The 27276-nt window shown below is 38.2% G+C and overlaps 1 long non-coding RNA gene across 1 annotated transcript in view; it reads left to right on the forward strand.

The window, feature by feature from the left end:
* LOC109026568 (uncharacterized) overlaps window positions 1-27276 on the forward strand; it is a 40361-nt gene that overhangs the window by 3538 nt on the left and 9547 nt on the right. Inside the window, exons 2-4 of the long non-coding RNA XR_002005579.2 lie at window positions 1993-2078; window positions 19784-19815; window positions 21679-21786. This is a non-coding gene — a long non-coding RNA (uncharacterized lncRNA). The remainder of the gene's footprint in view (window positions 1-1992; window positions 2079-19783; window positions 19816-21678; window positions 21787-27276) is intronic.

The following is a 27276-nucleotide window of genomic DNA, read 5'->3' on the forward strand; positions in this document are numbered from 1 at the left end:
TGAGTTTTGTATACGGTGTATGGAAGGGGTCCAGTTTGAATTTTCTGCATATGGCTAGCCAGTTCTCCCAGCACCATTTGCTAAATAGAGAATTTGTTCCCCATTGCTGGTTTTTGTCAGGTTTGTCAAATATCAGTTGGTTGTAGGTGTGTGGTCTTATTTCTGAGATCTCCATTCTGTTCCATTGGTCTATGTGTCTGTTCTTGTACCAGTACCATGCCGTTTTGGTTACTGTAGCCCTGCAGTATAAAGTCAAGTAGCATGATGTCTCTAGCTTTGTTCTTTTTTAAGCTGTGTTATTACAACAGATTCAAGAAGTTTTAAAGTAAAAAGTTTAGGAAGTAAAAAAGTTACAATAAGCAGATTATTATCGAATAAAGAAAAAACATATATATATATATATATTTTGAGATGGAGCCTTTCTCTGTCCCCCAGGCTGGAGTGGGGACATTTAAGTCCTTGATCCATTTAAGTGGTGTGACTTTGGCTCACTGCCACCTCCACCTCCAGGGTTCAAACAATTCTCCTGCCTCAGCCTCCTGAGTAGCTGGGACTACAGATGCACACCACCACACCCAGCTAATTTTTTGTATTCCTAGTACAGATGGGGTTTCCCCATGTTGGCCAGGCCGGCCTTGAACTCCTGACCTCAAGTGATCTGCCTGCCTCGGCCTCCCAAAGTGCTGAAATTACAGGTGTAATCTTACCACACTCAGCCAAGAAAAATATTTTAAAATAAATTTAGTGTAGCCTAAGAGTACAGTGTTTATAAAGTCCACAGTAATGTACAGTAATGGCCTAGGCCTTCACACTCAACCGCCACTCACCTACTGACTCACCCAGAGCAACTTCCTGTCCTGCAAGCCCCATTTATGGTAAGTGCCCTATGCAGGGGTACTTTTTTTAATCTTTTCCATCATGTTTTTATTGTACCTTTTCTATGTCTAGAAATGTTTAGATACACAAATTCTGTCACATTGACTACAGTGTTCAGCATAGTAACTTGCTATACTGATTTGTAGCCCAGGAGCAATAGTCTTTATCATATAGCCTAGGTGTGTAGTAGGCTATACCATCAAGGTTTATGTAGTACACGTTATCATGTTTGCACAATGACAAAATTGCCTAACAACACATTTCTCAGAATGTACGCACATGATTGTATTTAGGAATATGTATTTTTGACAATGTGGCCCCAGGTACAATCCAACTACTCTGCCTGGTGCTCAACTTAATGGAACCATAGTATGTTCTAATGATGGAAGATACACCTTTTACCTGCATGCTGATTTGAACTTACTGAGAAGAAATGTTTGAGAATTATTATTGACTAGATGTGACTATATATATATATTTATGTTTTTGTTTTTTTATTGGTTTACTTTATAATCTTTCTATAGAAAACCAGCATAATTACCAATCTGTAGCTCATAGGAGGGCATTAACTGCAGATCACTTATGAGGTATAAAGATAAAATAATTCAACTTAGTTTTTGTCAAACTTGTTAGAGCATTTATAGACAAATGTGAACTAGTTTCTGAAAATTTGGCTCCTATTCATTTATTTCAAAAATCATATATTCAGTTTTTCTCTAATTTCTACTTTTGCAATATCTTTGAAGCTTGCCCAAATTATTGAAATTCAATTAATTTTGGCATATGGCCATCCTTAGCAAGTAGACTTGGTTTCTAGCAATAGGCCAAATTAATTTCATGTAAGTGATAGGCACTTAAATTGGCAAAAGTATTTCAGGCAAAATATGCTCTGTCTCTAACGTAAGAAGACTGCTTCCCTCCTAGGGCTCATCATCTAGCTCTGAGAGTGAGTCACAGGAATTAATTCCAAAATATTTATCAGAACTTCATTGGAATTAGTAAATAAATATGATGACCACTTTGGAAAAGAAAACACATATTTGGATATGATCATTTTCATACAATTTTTTAATCTTTACTCTCTAGTAGTCAAATCTTCTTTACTTTTACTTTTAGAAAACGTCTTAGCTTCTTACAGAAGAAGAAGCATGAAATGGCTTTTCACCTCCACCTGTATGCTGTTTCTAAGCTCATGAAGCTAGGTAAGGCAATTATCTTCTCTCTCTCCATATTATTCTATTTTCTTTCTTTTTTTTTTTTTTTTTTTTTTTTTTTTTGAGATAGAGTCTCGATCTGTCACCCAGGCTGCAGTGCAGTGGCACAATCTTGGCTCACTGCAACCTCGGCCTTCCGGGTTCAAGCGATTCTCCTGCCTCAGCCTCCCAAGTAGCTGGGACTAGAGGCGCCCACCACCAAGCCCAGCTAACTTTTTTTGTATTTTTAGTAGAGACAGGGTTTCACTGTGTTAGGCAGGATGGTCTCGATCTCCTGACCTCATGATCCGCCCGCCTCAGCCTTCCAAAGTGCTGGGATTACAGGTGTGAGCCACTACGCCTGGCCTTATTATTCCATTTTCTAAGAAAACCCTTGGTTTAGGAAATTGCTTGATATGACTCCTTTTTATTTATTTATTTTTATTGATTTTTTTTTTCTTCAACTCTCCAAAAGACATACCACAATGTGTCCTCAAGGGTCTTTATTACAGAGAATGTTCTTTGGTCATGCCTGACTGTACTATGACTGTTGGCATATAAAATTAAAATAGATCATAGAGATTAGGACTGGGATTTTGTTGGTGAAAGTGGGGTGCTTACCTCAGGTGCAAAGTTTAAGGGGCCAAAACATTCAGTAATTAAGATAAATAATATTTTAAAGCAATATATTAAGCAAATCAAAATCAGTGCAAAATATGAAGTGCAAAACACCAAATTTTACAAGACAAGCTGTTGTCTTTTTGTTTGCTTTGCCAACCCGTGCTATTGTGCAAGGAAACAGTCCTTTATAATCAGCCTGAAGTCCTGGGCTGCATATATGTTGTATCCTTGCCGGGTGGGTTCATAAGGGTTGAAAATGATGTGGGAACAAATTGAACAATGTGAGCTTTAATATATAGTCACATTTTTTGAATGTAGAGTTGTTTATTTTTATTTTTATTTATTTATTTATTTTGAGAAGGAGTCTTGCTCTGTCACCCAGGCTTGAGTGCAGTGGTGCGATCTTGGCTCACTCACTGCAAGCTCCGCCTCCTGGGTTCACGCCATTCTCCTGCCTCAGCCTCCCGAGTAGCTGGAACTACAGGTGCCCGCCACCACGCCTGGCTAATTTTTTGTATTTTTAGTAGAGACGGGGTTTCACCGTGTTAGCCAGGATGGTCTCGATCTGCTGACCTCGTGATCTGCCCACCTTGGCTTCCCAAAGTGCTGGGATTACAGGCTTGAGCCACTGCCCCTGGCCTAGAGATTTTATTAATTTCTTCCAACTGACTCTAAACACGGAAGGACATCTTGATAAGTGTATGTAGGGGCATATGTTTCCTTTAGGCTCTAAAATTTTTCTCAGTTGCCTTTGCCTTTTGCTACCAAACACTGGTAGAGAGTCACCCCTTTGGCCACTGAAGGTTAGACGTGTGGTGTTCATTATCCTGCATTACATCCCAGAACAGACAGACAGTATTGCTGGTAGAAACCAACTCGAATATCTGTTAGACAAAAATCATATCATTTTCTTAGATTGGTACATTCTTTCAGAATAATGCAAAGATACATTAAGGGAAGAAATAACATCAAAGCATAAATATCAAGAGATAAATACCATACTATACCATTTTAATTGAAAATTCTGCTAGTTCTTGGATAAGTTTGCTCTTTATTCAGTGTATGATCTGATTCAAATTATTTACAATTCAGGTATTTGTATCTAATCTGAGTCTTGTTTTGGCTGTTTCAATCTCAACTGGTTCTTCTTGTTATTTCTTGTATACTGTAAACAACATAACCAGTGTGATTAACACTAATTGAGAAATAGAAATGAAAATGGTTACTTGCTGAAAACAGTTTGGCTAATATGTATAATGACAACATTTTGCATTACAGGAATACTCAAATTGTGACATTTGACTTTAGTTCTAAAATCTCTGAAGCATTTCAAAGAATAGAGTTTTGGACATAGATGAATATATAAATGTATGCTAGATAAAATGCGGTTGCGATCTGTATAGGAATATATGCTGTTTTATTAATATATTTACTGAAAGACATTATCATATAATTGTTGAAGTATAGGCTTTAAAATTATACTTAAGATGTGAATCAATTCTGGCTTCAATTGTTAGCTGTGTAACCGTAAATAACTAAATCTCCCCAGGGCTCAGTTTTCTCACTTGTAAAATGGAGAGAATATAATCCAGTTGGTAGGCTGGTTGGAAGACTTACATAAAACCCTATATGAAAGGTTTTTGACATCATATCAGGCAAACAGTAGATGTTTTCTAAATATTATCTATACACTATTACTTCTCTGATATTTTTCTGTTTCTTTAATGTCATATTATTGTTCATAGTTCTGCATTTTTAATACTCTTTTTATAAATAGCTTTCGCTATTTGTTATATTACTGGCATTCATAAATGTACATTAATTTTGATTTCTGAGAGGTTCTGAAATTCTTTGTGGGTTTTTTTCTTATTTCTGTACATATTGTCCCATTGGAATCCAAAATTATTGAAGTAAGCACCAGGTTTTTCTTTTGACACATTAAAGTATACTATGTGTTAAAGGCAAAATGGTCCCTCACTGTATTTTTTTAAAATGTAATTTGAATAAGCCTGCCTCAAAAATACAAGGGATATCTGCATCCAAAATATCCGTTTTGGAAAGGTAGCCAATATATTATTAACTGCTGAAAATAATTTTTAAAAATTACGTCTTATTCGTAAGATTAAAAATTTAAAAATTAGAAAGTAAAAATACTCATGGGTAAGATTTTTCTGGTAATACTATTTTGACAGCTATCAATACAGGCAGAGAAAGGAAGTTGTCAGACTACTTATTATACAGGAAAAGATAATAAACTTTAGTATTGTGACTATAGAAGAGCTCATCCTTTGTTCTTTGATAAATCACCAAGAAAAAATGGCTAGGCTTGCAAATATTCCTAATCCTTGTCTTTTAAGATTATATCATTGATCACATTCAGTTGTAAGTAACATTTAAAAACATTAGGTTGGTGCAAATGTAATTGTGGCTTTTGCCATTAAAAGTACCATGAAAAATATTTTTTCTTCCATGCAACAATTAATTTGGAGGTGAAATATTGAAAATAATGGTTCAACTATTCAGCAGCAGCATAAAGATCCCAGGATGGTTCCATCTTCCTACTCCACAATCCTCTGATCCCATTTTGGCCTTTTAGGTTAGGTTTGCTGCCTCATGCTTACAAGAAAGCTGCCACAGCTCCAGATAACAAGACCTGCTTCTAAGACAGGGATATAAGCTACAAGCAGTAAGAGAGCTTCTCATGCAGGTTTCCTCTTTGTAAAATTATCTTTCCACAAAAACTCTTAGCAGATTTCTTCTTTATCACTTTCAGGAGAAATAGATAATGACCACTTCCTAAATGAAGAGGTTTAGGCCCACTTTCTGCAAGATAAAATAACTTCTGCTTGATGCCTTAAGAAAATTAAGATCCTGTTAGCAGGGGAGTGGTATTTTAGTAACCATTGTGACTACCACATAAGTTTACATACACACACACACACACACACACACACATTTTATTCTCCAGGAAAAAGCAGGAGATTCACAAGAAAACAGTCATCTTTCTTCATACCAGCTTCTTATTTGTTTACTTGTTTCTAAAATGTTAGAATACTAATAAATCACAGTTAATGCTTCTTTGATCAGTTTTCAGTACATATCTGATTTTTTGAGGTAATTGTTATATCATTCCACATCCCACAAATAAATAAGGAAAATGAAGAGCAAAGAGAAAATGTAAGCAGGGGAATAAAATGAAGAATACATAAAATGCATGTCAGTATGCTAATCTCTTCTTGATGGTTGATCATGATGTTGCTTTAAGCTTCTTGTCAACTGACAGGAAGAAGAAAATAGATCAAGTCTAGATGTTCATAATATCTCTAATACAAAAATGAACTACTGGCTCAAAGGAAACATAACTACTCTGCAAAAGTCCAGAAGCACATCCCTTGAGGGTGCTGATAAAAAGAATAAGGTCTAACCCAGTGAAACATGGTTTCACTAAATAATTGCCCATCTTTCATCAGCAATTTCTTATGAGCTCCTTTAATTTGGGCAATAGCATATTACCTAAGTGTAATTCAGCAACACAATTCTTGGTCAGGGGCCATAGACCTGGCAAATCCAGAAACAGGATAGAACCACTTGTAATAAATTAATCTTCCCTCTCCCCTTTGCACACTGAACATTATGAATAAGAATAATAGACACAGGAAATGTACAAGCAAATCTGTGTGGACTCCCAGTTGGCAACACATTTGGTCAGTTTTGGTGGCTTTATTGCTTCTAAAGTTTTCAAGGTCTCAACAAGCTAATATTTTTCTTAGTTCTGCGCTGGTGGGATTTCAGTATGCATGAAAGAACACAAAAAATATATTTGAGACAGAACACAGACCATAGATTCAAATATTATCAGAACAAACTAGGGTTGTCATTTAATTTACACTTTTTTAAAATTTACTTTCCTATTAATATTTCCTAAAAATCAAAGATTTCGGCCAGGTGTGGTGGCTCATGCCTGTAGTCCTAGCCCTTTGGGAGGCTGAGGCAGGTGGATCACAAGGTCAGGAGTTTGAGTCCAGCCTGGCCAACATGGTGAAACCCCGTCTCTACTAAAAATACGAAAAAATTAGCTGGGTGTGGTGGCGGGCTTCTGTAATCCCAGCTACTCAGGAGGCTGAGGCAGACAGTTGCTTGAACCCGGGAGGCGGAGGTTGCAGTGAGCCGAGATCGCGCCACTGCACTCCAGACTAGGCGACAGAGAGACACTTCGTCTCAAAAAAAAAAAAAAAAAATCAAATATTTCAGTCAGAAATATCCTGCTGAGCAGTAATGTGTCAAAAGATTACCTTTGGTCCTGGCCACTGGCTTTTATGTCTATAAGTAATTAAATATTTAGGGAGTTAATTTATTTCCAACCATTAATTTTCATCTCAGGTTAAGTGGTTTGTCTGTTTGACTTCATTTCAAATTACCGGGACCTGAACTTAGACATCACTTAACAAAAGATAAAAATCTTAAGGGTCCAGGAGCCCCAATTATTCTTCTCTTCTACAGATGTGACGTTTCAGGCTGTATAAAGAACAGCTTTTAAATATAACCTTTGAATCTTCCATGAGACACGTCAAGACAAAAACAGACATCATTTATAAGATTAGAGAGATATCCTATTGTTTTTTGAAATAGCATTCATTTTCATATAATAAGTGTATTATGTCTAACACTTTAAAATGATCTTTAAGTTTCATTTTTGTTTATTTGTAAGGATTGTTCCTTTGAAAAATGTCATCAGTTGTTCACTTTACCATACAATGAACTCGACTTTTTAAAATTAAAACACTGTCAACTCTTTTGCTTATTTCCAAATTCACCTCGAAAACACTAACAAAAAAAAATTGAACATTTTAGATGAGATCTATGATTTGGTTAGCTTAGCAATTTAGATATGTGAATAGAGGCATGCATATTACTTTCAAAAGGTCACCAAAATTACAGGTGCAAAAATGCAGGTGCAAGTAATTAACCTCTTGAGCAAGCTATTGGCTGATTGCAGGTGCAATTAGTGAAACAGGAAAAAAGAAGGGATGGTCTTGTTGAAATTTAACCTCAAATTGTGTGAGTTGTCAAACTGCATTGTAAACACTTAAACTTGCTAAAATTTGGCTTTTGTAGCATTTGTCTTTTTTTAATGGTAAATAAATATTGTTTAAAAAATATCGTGGCTATTTTTTAATAGTCTTCCTTTCAAATAAAATTTTAAATCCTTGAGAACAATGTCTCTCTATACCTGATCATAAGGCAAGTTGAAAAAGAGTATAATTTGATACCTGGATCATTGCTTAATACCATGTTGAGAAAATCAGACTCAATAGACAAAACTCGTTTCTCACTTTTCCCAATCTCCTATAGTCAACTATTTGTTTTTCAAATGAAAATAACAATACAGGGACTTCCCAAAAGAGCAAAGCTGTGTAAATGGTTATCTATCCCCTTTCCTTCTAGGAATTAAAAAAAAAAATCATTTGTTTGGGCACGGTGGCTCACACCTGTAATCCTAGCACTTTGGGAGGCTGAGGTGGCTGAGGTAGGCGGATCACCTGAGATCTGGAGTTCCAGACCAACCTGACCAACATGGATAAACCCTGTCTCTACTAAAAACAAAATTAGCTGGACATGCATTCCCAGCTACTTGGGAGGCTGAGGCAGCAGAATCGCTTGCCGCCGGGAGGGGGATGCTGCGGTGAGCCGAGATTGCGCCATTGCACTCCAGCCTGGGAAACAAGAATGAAACTCCATCTTAAAAAAAAAAAAAATTAAACAAAACTAGAAAAAGATATATAATTCACAGACTTCAAAATAAAGCCTACTGCCAAGTAGGGCAAAAATGTGGAGCAAGATTTAATAAAAGTGAATTAAAAACATGAAGAGTGGGGAGAGCATGAAGATCTCAGAATATGCCAGCAAAACACACTTCCTGAATTTGAGGGCATGATCATGAAGTGAAAACACTAAATGTCGTGTAGACAATAATAGCGGAGGAAACTGAGGTGAAGAGGGTCAGAAGGAAAAGGCTTCCTGGGCACAAAGTAACAGGAAAGGAGGAGGCAGAGCTCTGCGCAGTACAACGAAGTAACATTTGCAAGATGTTTCTTTGGCAAACCAAAAGAAGCTTTGTTTTAGGAAGTCTGGAAGGTGACCCTCCTGTTCAGCTTTTCCATATACTCTATGGGAGTCTTCTGAAAAGGGCTAGTCAAGGAAAAGACAACTCATTTAATGAAGAGTACTAAGAAAAGTAAGTGTTGCAGGACTTTTACTTATTCAGCTAAAGACTGGGTTCTTTGTCCCACAGCATGAAAATTCAGGCTCACAGACAATTTAAATGGTGAGTGAGACATGGTTTTATTGGGTGAAAAGGAAGAAAAGGGGGAAACAGGGACTCTTGCAAGACCAGGGTTTCTCCGCTAGAGCACTTCCTGCCAGCAGCTTGAATCCCAGTTTCCACACATAAGAAAAAGAGGCGCCAGGCTCCTCCCTACTGCAAGCGACGTGAACTTCCTAAGGCTCCACCTCAGTGGGCAGGCTGGTTGGAGTTTCTCCAGGGACCACCTCCCACCTGGCTGTCTCAGTAGCAAGCACAGCATCAACACAAAGGTATAGTAAGTGAAAAAAGGATGTAGAATTATCAAAAAGGCAACACCATTAACTCAAAATTTGTTTTGAGAGTAAATGAAAATTAAACTAATATTTCACGAAGAATTAAAAAATAATAATAATTAGCTTTTTGAAGGAAAACCAAGCAGCAAAGATGCAAAATCTCAAGAATGTGATGCTAGATAACAGTGTGTCCAGAATTGGTGGGTTCTTGGTCTCACTGACTTCAATAATGAAGCTGCAGACCCTCATGTGAGTGTTACAGTTCTTAAAGGTGGTGTGTCAGGAGTTTTTTCCTTCTGGTGGGTTCGTGGTCTCACTGCTCTCCGGAGTGAAGTTGCAGACCTTCATGCTGAGTGTTACAGCTCATAAAGGCAGTGCAGACCCAATGAGTGAACAGCAACAAGATTTATTGCAAAGCCTGAAAAAACAAAACTGCCACATGGCGGAACTGAACTTCAGCAAGTTGCCACTGCTGGCTCGGGCAGCCTGCTTTTATTCCCTTATCCGGCCCCACCCACATCCTGCCGATTGGTTCATTTTACAGAATGCTGATTGGTCTGTTTTACAGAGAGCTGATTGGTCCGTTTTGACAGGGTGCTGATTGGTGCGTTTACAATCTCTGAGCTAGACACAAAAGTTCTCCAAGTCCCCACTAGATTAGCTAGACACAGAGCACTGATTGGTGCATTTACAAATCTTGAGCTAGACACAGAGTGCTGATTGGTGTATTTACGATCCCTTAGCTAGACATAAAGGTTCTCCAAGTCCCCACTAGATTAGCTAGACACAGAACACTGATTGGTGCATTTACAAACCTTGAGCTAGACACAGGGTGCTGATTGATGTGTTTACAAACCTTGAGATAGACACAGAGTGCTGACTGGTGTATTTACAATCCCTTAGCTAGACATAAACGTTCTCCAAGTCCCCACTAGACTCAGGAGCCCAGCTGGCTTCACCTAGTGGATCCCGCTCAGGGGCTGCAGGTGGAGCTGCCCGCCAGTCCCGTGCCGTGAGCCTGCACTCCTCAGCCCTTGGGTGGTCGACAGGCCTGGGCACCATGAAGCAGGGGGCAGCACTCGTCGGGGAGCCTCTGGCTGTCCAGGAGCCCACGGCGGGGGGGAGGCTGGGGCATGGTGGGCTGCAGGTCCTGAGCCCTGCCCCACGGTGGGGCAGCTGTGGCCCAACGAGAATTCAAGTGCAGCGCCAGCGGGCTGGCACTGCTGGGGGACTGGGGCACCCTCTGCAGCTGCTGGCCCGGGTGCTAAGCCCCTCACTGCCTGGGGCCGGCGGCACCAGCCGGCTGGCCGCTCTGAGTGTGTGGCCCGCTGAGCCCACACCCACCTGGAACTCGTGCTGGCCCGCGAGCGCCATGCGCAGCCTGGGTTCCCACCCGCGCCTCTCCCTCCACACCTCCCTGCAAGCAGAGGGAGCCGGCTCCAGTCTCGGCCAGCCCAGAGAGGGGCTCCTACAGGGCAGCAGCAGGCTGAAGGGCTCCTCAAGCATGGCCACAGTGGGCGCCAAGGCCAAGGAGGCACTGAGAGTGAGCAAGGGCTGCGAGGGCTGCCAGCACGCTGTCACCTCTCAACAGGATGAGATGAAACAAAAGTGGTAACATTGCGATGAAAGGTAAGAAACAAACTCATTACAAAAATAAAGTGAAGGATTGAGGAGCATGAAGGAAAACTGTAATACAGGTTGAAAAGAAATAAAAAGTGCTGTAACAAAGCGAGCGAGAAGAAAAAACATAGTGACAGGAGATAAAGGAGGTTCAACATAAGCACAACTTTATTACCCAGATTAAAAAACAAAAATATGATTTAATTATAGTTTGCTTAGAGTGTAAAAATATGTGAAGATAAAACTGATGATGTATTTCAAGAAAAACAAAACAAAACTTTAAAAGCATATTGTGAGGATAGACCACGTGTGAGGAATAATTGACACAGAATGGTCAACATCAAGATACATCTTAAACAAAAACAACAACAATAGTAACTTAACGAAACAAGAATTTTAAGGGAGAAAGTTAAAGCTAGCCTATTTCCCTACATCAAAATCCAACCAAAAATAAGAGAGAAGCAATTTCTATGTGACACTTAAGGAGAAAGAGTATGAACTGAGAACTTTATATTCAGCCAAAGTCTTTCCAGGACTAGTGAACATAGTTTTATGTCTATAAGTAATACACAAGAATCCAAGGAAGAGTTTACCCTTGAGCCACACTTCAGTAAAATAGTAGAGAAATTTATTTTAGATAGCCAAGAAAGAACTGGAGAAACAATAGTAAAAGTTCTGACAGCAGATATTAAATATTTTTAACAGTATACCTAAGACTAAAATAAATGTGATGGAACAAAATGTAAACAGTGCATGCCTTATTAATGAACATTAATGAACACCTCCATCCATGGCATTATTCTCATCCATGGACTTCTTACTTCCCAGTACTGGTAGCTGCTGTATTCAGCAGTAATCTTATTGAAAATCACCTTTCCTTTATCTATGTCAACAAGGTGTTCTGATAATCTAGCACATACTAATATGATAACGGGGTAGGCCTAGAAGGGCACAACTGGGTTATATGTACAATACTCATTTAAAGCTTCTAGGAAAAAACATTCCTTTTCTTTTTTTCTCTTTAGTTTTGTTTTTGTTTTCCCTACGAGATTACTAAAGAGGAGGATTTCAGGCCAATTGGGAAAAAATATAATTAATAACAGGTGTAATTTTGGTGTGTATATTAGTCTGTTTCATGCTGCTGATAAAGACATACCTGAAACTGGGTAATTTATAAAGAAAAAGAGGTTTAATGGACTCACAGTTCCACATGGCTGGGGAGACCTAATGATCATGGTGGAAGGCGAAAGGCACCTCTTACATAGCAGCAGACAAGAGAGAATTTGTGCAGGAAAACTACCCCTTATAAAACCGTCAGATCTCATGAGACTTATTCACTATCCTGAGAACAGAACTGGAAAGACCCAACCCCGTGATTTAATTATCTCCTGCTGGGTCTCTCACACAACACATGGGAATTCTGGGAGCTACAATTCAAGATGTAATTTGGGTGGGGACACAGCCAAACTGTATTAGTGTAAACATCAAATTAAACCAATTGGTCTCGTTCAGTCCAATACTCAATGCATTGGTACATCTCAGGACACTGGCATTAATAGGATCCTTACAACCTTATAAGGTAGCGGATTACCTGCTCAATGACTCATATTAATAGAAAGCCTTCATAATAAAATGTGATCAGTTTCACAGTGATTTTAATCTATGATCCCTAGGTCTATTCTTTGGCCCTTCAAAACAAAAGACCCTCCACAGAATAACTCTTCAGATATTCAAAGGAAGGTCTCATGTTTTTTTTCTTTTCCCAACTGGTATCCTGTGCCTTTTCTTTCTTTGCTCTCCTTTTTTTGGTTTTAATTTCTGAAAAATTAGTTTCACTAATTTTGCAGACTTGAGAACCCATATATCCTTACATTTAATGAAATTTGATTTGTTCTATTTTTGCTAATTTGGCTTCAGAGAAATTTTATACTGCAATTTCATAGAACCATGAAAAATTGGTTTATGTGAAAAAATGCTAATGTATTTATGCATGCCTTTCTAATAAAACTAATTTCCATTTGTATGCTTTAAACATATGTCAATGACCAGATCAATAGAAATGTTATCACTCTAGTTTATTCTCCACTAAGATCCTTGAAATTTGCAGCCAATTAACAAAATAGAAAGCAAAACAACTCTATAGGTCTAAATTTGCTTTAGGATATAAAATCAAGAAACAAAGAAGTACTGATGTCACCAGCTTACAGCTAGTAGAAATAGACATTAATGAAGAGGAACTTTATTCTAACCAGATCTTGGAAATGCTCTTAAAATTGCATTTATAAAAGACAGGAAGGAATTATGTTATTAGATTTAGAAGTTTTACAATAAAATAATCTATTATACATTTTAATGTATCCTTAGTTCTTCCACCAGATTACATGTTATATGTTTTCAAAAATCACTTCTGTACTTTGAAATGTCTACATTTAATGTCTTAAGGTTGTCAACAGTTTTACATTAGATGCAGTTCTTCTAAAAGTAAATTGTATTTATGGGAAACGGGAAAGCTATCATGTGATATGAAATGCCTGGGCAGTAAGAGTTAAGCCCTACAAAGGGAAGATTTCCTTGTTCCTAAGGGTGTGGTACCAGCTACTTGGTTGGTCAGAGGCCTGGCTGGAGGCCACGGATTTTCAAAGAGAAAGGGAAACAAAGAGATACTACTAGACGTTATAGTCAGACAAACAATACAGTACATCCCACCGTCTCTAGTAGTGCTTTTTTCTTTTTGTTTTTTTAACTCCTACCCAAAAACTAGGAAAGAAAACGGAAAACTTCTTTAAAAAGCTGCTACAGCTTATCATTGGGAAATCTTTGGGATATCATTTTAGAAGGCTAAGGAGACCGATGACAGGAACTCAAGAAAAAGGAAAAACAAGGGGGAAAAGAAATGGCTTTGGCTTTGGGAGACTTGGAAAAATACAACAATACAGTATCACTGATACTCCTGAGTATGGAGACAGCAAAAGTCACAGGGGATTTCATTGATATGTGCTAGAAGGACACTTATATCACTAACTCTTAAATATTCTGGTATAAAAATGGATGGCATTTATCTAGCTGGACAAAAAAGACTAAGCCAATCTTTGGACCTTATGCAGATTCACACCTACTCTCATTACTGAACCCTCAATGCAAAGTCGAAGAAGAAACAAAATTATTTTTAATGATCTAGGAGACAAAAGACAATCAGTAACCTTCTCTCAAGGAATTTATAAATTTAATTTAACAAGGAGCTTACAAATATTTAATCTACACAGACTTTTTTTTTTTTTAGATGGAGTCTGGCTCTGTTGACAAGGCTGTGGTGCGATCTCGGCTCCCTGCAATCGCCTCCCGAGTTCAAGTGATTCTCCTGCCTCAGCTTCCTGAGTAGCTGGGACTACAGGTGGGCACCACCTCGCCCAGCTATTTTATTTTGGTATTTTTCATAGAGACAGGGTTTCACCATGTTGGCCAGGCTAGTCTCTAACTCCTGACCTCAAGTGATCTGCCCAACTCTGCCTTCCAAAGTGCTGGGATTACAGGTGTGAGCCACTGCCCACAGCCCTAATCTATATAGATTAATCCGTTATGAAAATATCAAAATTGTTCTTGGGAAATGTTGATTCACTCATTCATTTGTTTATTCATCCATTTATCCAAATATTTATTTGAGCAATTAAATTGTTTCAAGTATTCCAAGCACTAGAACTTGTTTTGTAAGTCATGTGTTCTTTTGAATACCATTTAGTGGTATATGTTAATTTTGAAATAAATAAAGAAATTCCTTTACCTGGGTTCAAATGTCATAATACTGTAGTTTGATCCAGTAAAGAATTAAGACTCAAGTCAATGAGTCTGTACCTCTATTTAATTTTCCTAGTTAGGTAAAAGCATTGGACTCTTAAATATTGACTATGGCTTTAAATAATTGTATACATTAAATTTTCCACATTTTCTCACATAAACAGAAGTATAGTGTAAAGAGATCACAGAAGATATGAGGTAAGGTCATCTAAGGCAACCACAAAGACGGTGTTCTGATATGAGAAATTAATAATATAATAATTTTGAAGAAAAGAATAAGTTCATCAACTGTAAGGTTATTTTGCTATAAAGACTCCTAGCATTGTAGTCAAGATATTAGAATTCTACTAGAGCAATCCTACGTATCTAACCATATCTATTGTGTTCTTAGTCATTTTATAGAGTCCTATTTAATAAAATAGTCCTTTTAATAATAATAAAAGAACTAACATTCTTTCTTAGCCCTTTAGTAATGTTTGTTTAATAATAATAAAGATAGCCCTAAAGTGTGAGCTGGGCAAAAAATGTGCCCAATTAGCGAATACATTTCTCAGAACCTTTTGCACAGAGCTACATATACCATGTGACTACCTTCTGGCCAAAGAAATGTGAGAAGTGACAGATAACAATTGGTATACACTTTCCAATTCTTTATTTTCCTGTCCCACTGGCTGGGAGTTGGTGACAACTGGAGAATCTACTTTTCACTCAGAAATGAATGCTGTAAGTTAAAGATGACAGAACCTATAAAACAACCCTGGACCACACCTCTCAAAGAGAAATTTATTCAAATCATCTTATTTTGGTTTCCTTATTACCACAGCTCAGTGTATCCCTTAACTAATGTAAAACTCAACTCTGCATTATCTGGCTTTTGGAATGTTGAAAAAAATATTTAATTTCTTTGGGTTTCAGTGGGCTAGATGTACTGTGAGGACTTTTCCAGCTCTGAATGTTCATGAGACTAAAACTGCAGTTGGTTATGCTGCTATGGAAAACCACTGGTATTTCTTACCACAACAGCCCTATCCTCACATTACCTGGAGGGTCAAATTAATTTAGCAAGATAATTGTATTAATATTTTTTGGAAAGCAAAAGTTCCCCTTCAAAGTCTACTCTTTTCAGCCCTCACTGCCTAAGGCCCATTCTTTGAAGCTGTATGACATTAACATACCTCAGGTTATAACCACTAATTGCCCCTTCACCTACATAAAATGGGTGATAAGAATAGGAAAAGATCCAGAAAAAAAAAAAAAAAAAAAAGCAAGCTGAAGAAGAAAAAACATTAGTGGAGAAATGTGGAGAAAAAGGTAGGCAGTAAGCCCTTTTTTCCTTGGAAATGAGAGAGAACAAAAGAGCAAATTTAAAATTTGTAGAGAATCTCTGGTCTGACACACTTAAGAAAGAGCAAATTCACAGTGGATGGCTGAGCATATTGTTCATTTTCAATAGAGCTGTTAGAGACTATTGAGACCAGCTGATTACAGTATATTACTAATGAGGCCAAAGTTCAGTCCCCACGTGGGGCCAGTTTACTGTGCCCTATTCCACACCCACACAGCATGCCCCTAACTTTGGCCAGCTGTCTCTAAAATGCATGCTCTTTGTCACAAATGGGACCTGGTGTATATGAATCCATGAAAATTTATTCTCACCACCGGGAAAAATTCTCAAGGCAGATGGTGGGTCAGTAATGTCACTTGAGCGTATGAAGGATGACATGTGTTCTCGTACTGAAAAGTAAAGTGGAGATTTGTCAGTTATGCAATTGTACTGTAATTGAATATTTGAGCCAGAAACCCCATTGGGTTTAGTTTAGACAGTCAACATGAGGGTTTATGTCATTTACTAGAGAAACTACCACTTCAGGGTCTCAAAGATTTTGGTGATCCAAGAGAGACTCTGGTCTTTTGTGTAACAGTTGGGAGTGGTAGAAATGGTGATAAATCAGGCAGTTCATGCTCCATCTAATGTGACCAAAAAATACAGTACCAAGAGTACATTTACCAACCTCCTGAAATATATGGGCCTGTTATCCAGAGGAATCAAAAAACACATTGTGGATGGGTCTTAAATGCCTGATGATACAACAAAATATATTGATTTTATGAAAAACAATTATAATATTTTATACTTTTTATTATAATTATGTGTTTTAATACATATCCTATCACTAGATGTTGAGTTCCACAAAGAGAGCACAATGCCTTTTTCATCCTTCCAATACCAGAGTGTAATATGGCATATAGCACCTCATATACAAATGGTAAAAGTTTTTCTAATGCATGTCTATAGTGTAAACACTAAATGTGTAACAGTCTCAATTGTCCATATCAATTTCACTTGCATAAACATATTTAAGTTCTAGTGTGTTAAAAATTTATTAGTGTAAATAGATATAATCCGATATGCAAAAGTATATTCTCAATAGTAGAGGACACAAAAGTTCACTTAATCTATATAAATTACAACAATGGAAAAATAAATCTTCAGTCTTACTTTAACTAGACTTTATTGTGGTAGTTAAATGGACTTCAGTTTTTGGTGTACATATAAACAGAATCGTTAGGGGAAGTATTTGCTTAGTTGCTGGATTTTATGCAAACGAAAGCAGATGAGGGTAAAACAGAAATAAACAGTAATTAAATTACACAGAAATTTCGGGATGAAATAAAACAATTCTTTACAGTTTCTAGGTAATGGCAAAAGTGTTTCTGGCAAGAAAAGCATAATTAACAGCAGTGTTAAAGCTTTGCTTTACATTCATTTGGCAATTGAGTCTACTAAGTTGAAAGCTGTTAAGTAGAGTATTTGAGTTTCATATTAATTTGCATTTCACTTGACTGCTTCTTAGTGTTTTGTAAGCATGAAACAGAGAGGTCTGGGTTCAACACAACAAATTACCGTTCAAAGTAAAAAATTACTACCCAAGCAGCTTTGTGTTTCTACTAGGTTTGTCATGCTGTGACTAAAAATAGTAAAAAAAAAAAAAAAAAAAAAAAAAAGAAAGGAAAGTGTTGATTCTTTAGAGGCATTTCAGCACCAGATTTGCGCTATCAAAAATAGTCCTCAAACATAGTTAGAGTTATCTAGAAATTCAGCAGTTTGCAAACAAGTGCACTAGGGAGTAGTTTTTTCACACTAAAATATTTTTGCTACACATCAGCAAATCCTTGAGGAGAGCCTGCTGGCTCCAAAGGCCTGAAGTTTGCTGTTGAAATAGCAGAGCAATAATATTTAGCCAGTGCTAACAGGGAAGCATTGATATGACTGCTCTTTGTAGTGATAACTACATTTGACAAAGAATGGTACAGCACTGGGATTACAGAGCATGACTTTGTTTTAATACTTCTTAATATTATTTTTGGAAGTGTTAAGTATACATGTCACCTATTCTTTTCATAGGCATTGATCACAAATATAGAATGAAGACTACTCATTTCCAAAACCAATTAATCCTATTGTGTGAGTACATGTGTATTTGTGCTTGTGTATTTGTGATGTGGTTTGGCTGTGTCCCCACCCAAATCTCATCTTGAATTGTAGCTCCCATTATTACTATGTGTCGGGGGAGGGACCCAGTGGGAGTTAATTGAATCATGAGGGCATGTCTTTCCTGTGCTGACCTCATGATAGTGAGTAAGTCTCATGAGATCTGATGGTTTTATAAAGGGGAGTTCCCCTGAACACGCTCTCTTGCCTGCTGCCATGCAAGACGTGACTTTGCTCCTCCTTTGCCTTCTGCCATAATTGTGAGGTCTCCCTAGCCATGTGGAACTGTGAGTCCATTAACCCTCTTCCTTTATAAATTCCCCAGTCTCTGGTACGTCTTTATTATCAGCATGAGAACAGACTAATATGATTTGTGTGTATGCAGATGCATGTATTTACCATCAATTCTGTTATGGTTAACAATTGGCAATAGTTAAATCAGAAGCATAGAGAATCTTGCTATAGGTAAGCATGTCATTGCTTGGCTCTTAGTTTTCTGCACTGTGGAAAACTGTGTTATTTCAAGTAGCTTACAAGGACACAAAAAAAAACCCAAAAATGTGTTATTTCATAATGTTCTTTAAGTTATTAAAATATTTCAGCTTGCTTCTTTCTGTATCAGCTTCCTTCTATATGTTAACATAGACTTCCGTAATTATATGCTAATCTAATTAGTTCATATGCCTATGACGTAAGCTAAAATATTTTAATGTTGCTTGACTCCTGACCCTTTCATTTTAATATTCTTATATTTTTCACTAAAAACCTGAAAGAGGACAGATATGTAAAAAACACAGCTTTAATAAGCAAGAGGATAGCAACTCTTTATTGAAGGAGCTTTCCTATTGGCAGCCATCCAGATGGCAAATAAAGCTGTTTAAATATTTGCTCATTAGTGAAATGAAATGATATCAGTTTAATTCATTCCCATTTCATGTTTTCAATGCTTCAAAGCAACTTTATAATACACACTCTAAAGGTTTCTCTGGAGCTCTTGTGCAGTGATTCATTTTCTTTTTCTCTCTAACTAGATATAAATTAACGAAGTTATACAGAATAAGGTGTTGGGCTTCTCCTAAAATCTTCCTAGTCATTTCTTTGAGAGTTTTGCTGTAAATTTTAGGACTGCAAAAATCACACAACATGGGCCCTTAGCAGGACTCAGGGGCTGAGATATGTTAATGAAAGATACTGAAGATGTCAGGTAGCTGATGTACTCCAACACTATTTAGGGAGGCTCGGGGCCTATCGCACTAAAAGAAGCTGCTGTGTAACACTAGGTTATCTTGAGACATTCAGACAGGGAGATAAAATGCATATTAATCCCTAAGGATAAACAGTCTTTCCTGTTGTATTGGATAAGCGTTTGTTTTGTCACATTTAGCCTAATTGTGGGCAAATCGAGAGAAATTAGCGTTGAATTATTGTGGGGAGGGAAGAAAAAGGGGAGGCTGTAAGAGTGGTAGATCGTGTCCATTGCATTTTGATTATACACACAGTTCTGTCCTCTAATCCACCTTTACTGAGGTATCTTCATTTAGGTGGCCATTAATAAAGTTGACATTTTCATTCTCTTCTCTTTTTTGCCTAGGATTTGCCATGGGGAACCTAGAGAGCAAGAGGGTGAGTAATTGACATCTCCAAATCCCAACAGGAATCAGAATCTTTCATGTTAAGTTCCTTCAGGTTAAAGACTTTCTATTATTTTTGTATTATTTCCTGTATAATGTCCAGCGCTATATTAGGTAAAATAAATATTATGTACCTATTTCTTGAATGTCCCAGTGACTATGAGGTTTTTACTTTCTGACTATTGCCCCAAATTGTCCTTTATTGTTTTTATTATTTTCTAAAAAGAAGCATAGCTAAAATCAGATCATAAGCCTTTAGAGGAAACAGAGTAAAAGAGTTTTTATTTAATCAACCAGATTCTGGGCCCCAACCCCATGCATGTATCACCTGCTTTTACTTAATGTTTCCACAAAAAAATAAACAAACAAATAAATATGCTTATTACAATACAGGAACAACATTAGCCTTGGGGTATCACCACGGGTCATTGTTACTTCTAGCAAAAGGCAAGATTTGGAACAGAAATCCCAACAATTATCCATTCATTTTGAATGTGACCCTAACAAATTTGCTTAGAGAAAGGTTAGATGGCCTCTTATTTTCCTTTCAATTATGATTGCACAATGATAAATTTAGAGCCAAGGGGATTTTTGAAATATTGGCTAAATTCCCGTGCAAACAATACACTAAAAAAACATGTTGAGATGACTCTAGAATCTGTGCTCACTTTTGTAAGATTAATTTTGTAAACACACAGTTGATAAATGCTCTTTCAGGGTCTCAAGTACTACGTATAGCAAACATGTTTTCAGTGGTTTAGATCTATATTAACTTATATGTCAATAATATTCTGTTTTTCATGAAGTCTGCTGCCTAATTATTGTCAGTCTTTTTTCTCAGTGAAAATTTAAGGATATTTTTAAGAGAGAGATTTGGAGTTTTTTTTTATTTGTTGTTTTTGTTGTTGTTGTTGTTGTTTTGAAACAGTGTCTCTGTTGCCCAGGCTGGAGTGCAGCGGCATGATCTCAGCTCACTGCAACCTCCACCTCTCAGGTTCAAGTCTGCCTGTTAGAACGATTCTCCTGCCTCAGCCTCCTGAGCAGCTGGGATTACAGGTGCACGCCACCACGCCCGGCTAACTTTTATATTTTTAATAGAGATGGGGTTCCACCATGTTGGCCAGGGTGGTCTTGAACTCCTGACCTCATGTGATCTGCCCAGCTCAGCCTCCCAAAGTGCTGCGATTACAGGCTTGAGCCACCACACCCGTCCTAAAGTACTTTTTTAAAATACTGAATTCACATCCTTCATAGATCGTGGAGGTTCCCCTTCATCTCCTGTGAGAATTTGTTTCACAACTGAGTTTTCATCTGGTACATTTTTCTGTAAGGTCTATATTGCTCACTGTGGTAGCCATCTCAAAAATGGCCCCCAGTGATAATGACCTCCTGATATTTACCCCCTTGTGTAGTCCCCTGAAAAACTATCAAGTTTGGGCTATGTGGCTTGGCACAGTGGCTCATGCCTGTAATCCTAGCACTTTGGGAGGCCCAGATGGTCGGATCATTTGAGGTCAGGAGTTCGAGACCAGTCTGGCCAACATGGTGAAACACCATCTCTACTAAAAAAAATACAAAAATTAGCTGAGTATGGTGGCGCATGCCTGTAATCCCAGCTTCTTGGGAGACTGAGGAAGGAGAATCGCTTGAACCTGGGAGATGAAGGTTGCAATGAGCGGAGATTGCCTCACTGCACTCCAGCCTGGGGACAGAGTGAGACTCCATCTCAAAACAAACAACAACAACAAAAAACCCAAAACGAACAAACAAACAAATAAACAAAAAGATTGGGCTACATGACTAATAGGATATGGACAAGAGTAAATAAATTTCTGCTTCTGCTCTCTTTTCTTAGATTGCTCACTTAAGGGGAAACTAACTACCACGTTATGCAGCTCTACTGTAAAAATGCACAGGGTGAGAAACCAAGGCCTCCTTCTGACAGGAGCCACTTGCCGGTCATGTGAGTAAGCCATCATGGAGATAGGTCCGTGTTTATAACTGGTATCATATGCCTGTCCCACTGCTGTATTTTGAGAGCAGGAAACTCATTTCTTGAGTGTTGCAGGTTCGCAGAGGAACAGTTGTGCCCCTGGATGAATTATACCTACAGCCTCGCTCATATCCAATTTAGATAATGTACATAAGGGTTGGAAATTTTGAACTGATGAGATCTTGGACTTTGAGTTGAAGCTGTAATGGATTGAGACTTTTGGGAACCCTGAAGTGTGGTGAATATATTTTGTGTGTAGGACATATATGAATCATTGGGGGGTTAAAAGTGTGCTATGATAGATAACCCCACATACACACACAGGAGGTCCACTTTTTACTCCCTGAAGCTTGTGAATATGTTAACTTACTTGGCAAAAAAAAAAAGGGAAAAAAGAAACTTGGCAGATGTAATTAGGTTAAGGGTCTTGAGATCGGTAGATTCTTTGGGTAGACCAACTGTAATCACATGGCTCCTTGTAAGAGCAGAGAGGCAGTACATTGGAGGCCAGAGAAAGATATCAAGATCCTATGCTACTGGCTTTGCTGATGGAGGAAGAAGCCATTAAGCCAAGGAACGCAGGTGGCATCTAGAAGCTAGAAAAAGCAAGGAAACAGATTTTGTCCAACAGCCTCCGGAAAGAGAAGAATGAAGTACAGTTTACCATAGAATGCATTGTCCCATTACTTAAATTGTTATTTTAAATTATTTTTTAACCTTTTTTGCTTATTAGTTGTTTGAGATTATGAATCTTATGCTGCTAGAATTAATTACACCTCCATTACCATTGGATCCAGCTGATGTCCAATCAATAAATACCTGTTGATTGAATTGGTTATAAATTTCACTTTTTTTCTTTTTTTTCATGGAAGTGTAATTTACATGAAAGAAAATGGACAGGTTTTGATTTTTTTTTCCATTGCGGTGTAATTTACGTAAAATAACATGCATAGGTTTTAAGTGTTCATTTGAATGAATTTGTCAAATATATATAGCAAAGTAACCACTGTGCAAAACAAGATACAAAATATTTCTATATTCCCAAAAGATTCCTTGCGTACTGTACAGTCATCCCATTTTCCAAGAAACAATTATTTTCAGATTTATTTTACACAACAAAATATTATGTATCTCATGGTAAGATTACATAATAACACAAATTATTTATTCTCTCGTATTGTTAGACATTTATTTAACAGTATCAGGAATTGATTACATTATCAGGAGCAACGCTCCAAAGTATTTGTGGCATTTTATATCCCTGCCAGCAACATACAAGGATTCCAATATGATCTATGTCTTTGCCGGTATTTGGTATTGTCAGACATTTTAATTTTAGCTATTCGAATGCAAATGAAATGATATCTCATTGTTTTTTTAGTTTTCATTTTACTGATTGCTATAGTTAAGATGTTTACCCCCTCAAAATCTCATGTTAAAATTTAATCCCCAGTATTGGAGGTGGGCCTAATGGGAGTTATTTGGGTTATGGGAGTTGATACCTCATTAATAGATTGATGCTCTTCTAGGGGGAGGGTGAGTGCATTTTCCCTCTTTTAGTTTTTGTGAAAGCTGGTTGTTAAAAAGAACCTGGTACCTTCTCCTTCTCCTCTTGTCTCCACTCTGGTCATGTGATCTCTATACACGAGCTCCCCTTCACCTTCTGCCATGAGTGAAAGCAGCCCGAGGCCCTCACCAGAAGCAGATGCTGGCCTCATGCTTCTTGTACAGTCTGTAGAACTGTGAGCCAAATAAACCTCTTTTCTTTATAAATTACCCAACCTCAGGGATTCCTTTATAACAACACAAAATAGGCTGTGATACTGATGACTATTGATATTGAAAACTGTATTAGTCCATTTTCATGCTGCTAATAAAGACATACCTGAAACTGGGAAGAAAAAGAGGTTTAGGAAGGCTGAAGCAGGTGGATCATGAAGTCAGGGGTTTGAGACCAGCCTGGCCAACATGGTGAAACTCCATCTCTACTAAAAATACAAAAATTAGCCAGGCGTGGTGGTGGGCACCTGTAATCCCAGCTACTCCAGAGGCTGAGGCAGGAGAATCACTTGAACCCGGGAGGTGGAGGTTGCAGTGAACCGAGATCATGCCATTGCACTCCAGTCTGGGCGACAAGGGCAAGACTCCATCTCAAAATAAAAATAAAATAAAAAAAAAAGGAAAAAGAGGTTTAATTGGACTTACAGTTCCACATGGCTGCAGAGGCCTCAGTATCATGGCAGGAAGCGGTGGCAGGAGAAAAATTAGGAAGAAGCAAAAGCAGAAACCCCTGATAAACCCATCAGATCTCATGAGACTTATTCACTATCAGGATAATAGCATTAGAAAAACCAGCCCCCATGATTCAATTACCTCCCCTGGGGCCGCTCACACAACGTGTGGGAATTCTGGGAGCTACAATTCAAGTTGAGATTTGGGTGGGGACACAGCCAAACCATATCATTCCACTCCTGGCCCCTCCAAATTTCATGTCCTCACATTTCAAAACCAATCATGCCTTCCCAGCAGTCCCCAAAGTCTTAACTCATTTCAGCATTAACCCAAAAGTCCACAGTCCAAAGTCTCATCTGAGACAAGGCAAGTCCCTCCTGCCCATAAGCCTGTAAAATCAAAAGCAAGTGAGTTACTTCCTAGATACAATGGGGGTACAGGTACTGGGTAAATACAGCTGAGCCAAATGGGGGAAGTTGGTCAAAACAAAGGGATTACAGAGCTCATGCAAGTCTGAAATCCAGCAGGGCAGTCAAATTTTAAAGCTCCAAAGTCATCTCATTTGGCTCCAGGTCACGTTGATGCAAAAGGTGAGTGCCCACAGTCTTGGGCAGCTCTGCCCTGTGGCTTTGCAGGGTACAGCCTCCTTCCTGGCTGCTTTCATGGACTGGCATTGAGTATCTGCAGCATTTCCAGGTGCACAGTGCGAGCTGTCAGTGGATCTACCATTCTGGGGTCTGGAGGACAGTGGCCCTCTTCTCACAGCTCCACTAGGCAGTGCCCCAGTAGGGCCTCTATGTGGGGCCTCTGACCCCACATTCTTCTTCCACACTGCCCTAGCAGAGGTTCCCCATTAGGGACCTCCCCCTGTAGCAAACTTTTGCCTGGGCATCCAGGCATTTTCATACATCTTCTGAAATCTAGGCGGAAGTTCCCAAACCTCAATTCTCAACTTTTGTGGACCTGCAGGCTCAACACCATGTGTAAGCTGCCAAAGCTTGGGGCTTCCACCCTCTGAAGCCACAGCCCAAGTTCTACATTGGCCCCTTTCAACCATGGCTGCAGCAGCTAGCACACAGGGCACCAAGTCCCTAGGCTGCAAATAGCACAGGTACCCTGGCCCCAGCCCACATTACCACTTTTTCCTCCTGGGCCTCCAGGCCTGTGATGGGTGAGGCTGCAATGAAGGTCTCTGACATGGCCTGGAGACATTTTCCGCATGGATTAACATTAGGCTCCTTGCTACTTATGAAAGTTTCTGCAGCTGCTTGAATTTCTCCTCAAAAAATGGGTTTTTAGTTTATAGTGCATCATCAGGCTATAAATTTTCTGAACTTTTATGCTCTGTTTCCCTTTTGAAGCAAAATGCTTTTAACAGCACCCAAGTCACATTTGAATGCTTTGCTACTTAGAAATTTCTTCCACCAGATACACTAAATCATCACTCTCAAGTTCAAAGTTCCACAGATCTCTAGGGCAGGGAACAAATTCTGCCAGTCTCTTTGCTAAAACATAAAAAGAGTCACCTTTGCTCCAGTTCCCAACAAGTTCCTCATCTCTATCTGAGACTGCCTCGGCCTGGACCTTATTGTTCATATCTCTATCAGCATTTTTGTCAAAGCTATTCAACAAGTCTCTAGGAGGTTCCAAACCTCTCTTCTTTTCCTATCTTCTTCTGAGCCCTCCAAACTGTTCCAACCTCTGCCTGTTACCCAGTTCCAAAGTCGCTTTCACATTTTCAGGTATCTTTTCAGGACGAACCCACTCTGCTGGTATCCATTTACTGTATTAGTCTGCTTTCACACTGCTGATAAAAACATACCAGAGACTGGGAAGAAAAAGATGTTTAATTGGATTTACATTTCCACATGGCTGTGGAGGCCTCAGAATCATGGCGGGAGGGAAAAGGCACTTATTACATGGCAGAGGCAAGAGAAAAAAGAGGAAGAAGCAAAAGTGGAAACCACTGATAAACCCATCAGATCTCGTGAGACTTATTCACTATTATAAGAACAACACATGAAAGACTGGGCCCCATGATTCAATTACCTCCCCCTGGGTCCCTCTCACAATGCGTGGGAATTCTGGGAAATACACTTCAAGTTGAGATTTGGGTGGGGGACACTTTCAAACCATATCAAAAATTTTTTCAAGATATCTGTGTATCTTCTGTTTCAAATCTCTATGCAAGTCTTCTGTTAACTTTTATTGAATTATTTAAAATTTTGTTATTAATGCATGAATTATTTTTAAATGCTGAATACAATTCTTCTCGTATTTTATTTTCTATCAGTCTGTGGCTGAAAATATTCTTAATATTGGGTTTTGAGGAGCAGAAATTTTAAGTTTTGATGAAGTTCAACTTATTTATTTTCCCTTTTTATTTCATGATATTTTTGTCTTGGCTAAGACATATTTCACTATTTTAAGATTCCAAAGATATTCCCTTATACTTTTTTCTGAAAATTTATAAATTAAGCTTTCATATTTCAATTTTTGATTAATCTCAGGTCAATTTTGGATAGGAGGTAAAATATGAAACAATCCTCTTTTAAATTAATACATATGCTGTATATGGACATTCACTTGATCCAGCATTATTTAAGTAAAACATTTTTTTCTTCAATGAATTGCCTAAGTGTCTGTTGAAAATCAGTTGATCATATACGTGCAGGCTCATGTTTTGGCTCTATGTCCTGTTCCATGGACTTGTAAGTTTATGTTTAAACTAATACTACACTGGTTAATTGTAGCATTATAATTAGTCTCGAGATCACGTTGTATAAATATTTGTAATTGGTTCTTTGTTTTCAAGATTGTTTTAACTGTTCTGGATACTTTGAATTTTTAAACAAATTTTAGAATTTGCTTATCATTTAAAAATCCTTATGGAGATTCTGATTGCGATTGGATTGGCTTATAGATTATTTTGGAGATATCTATGAACATGATAGAGTTTTCTATTTTCTTAGGTTTTAATTCATTATTTTAGTGAGAGGTGAAGCCAGCTAGGCTTCTGGGTTGGGTGGGGACTTGGACAACTTTTCTGTCTAGCTAAAGGATTGTAAACTCACCAATCAGTGCTCTGTGTCTAGCTAATCAGGTGGGGACTTGGAGAACTTTTGTGTCTAGCTAAAGGATTGTAAACGCACCAATCAGCACTCTGTAAAATGGACCAATCAGCACTCTGTAAAATGGAACAATCAGCGCTCTGTAAAATAGACCAAT

Source organism: Gorilla gorilla, chromosome 3 (genome assembly GCF_029281585.2).
Source record: "Gorilla gorilla gorilla isolate KB3781 chromosome 3, NHGRI_mGorGor1-v2.1_pri, whole genome shotgun sequence".
NCBI classification, from domain to species: Eukaryota; Metazoa; Chordata; class Mammalia; order Primates; family Hominidae; genus Gorilla; species Gorilla gorilla.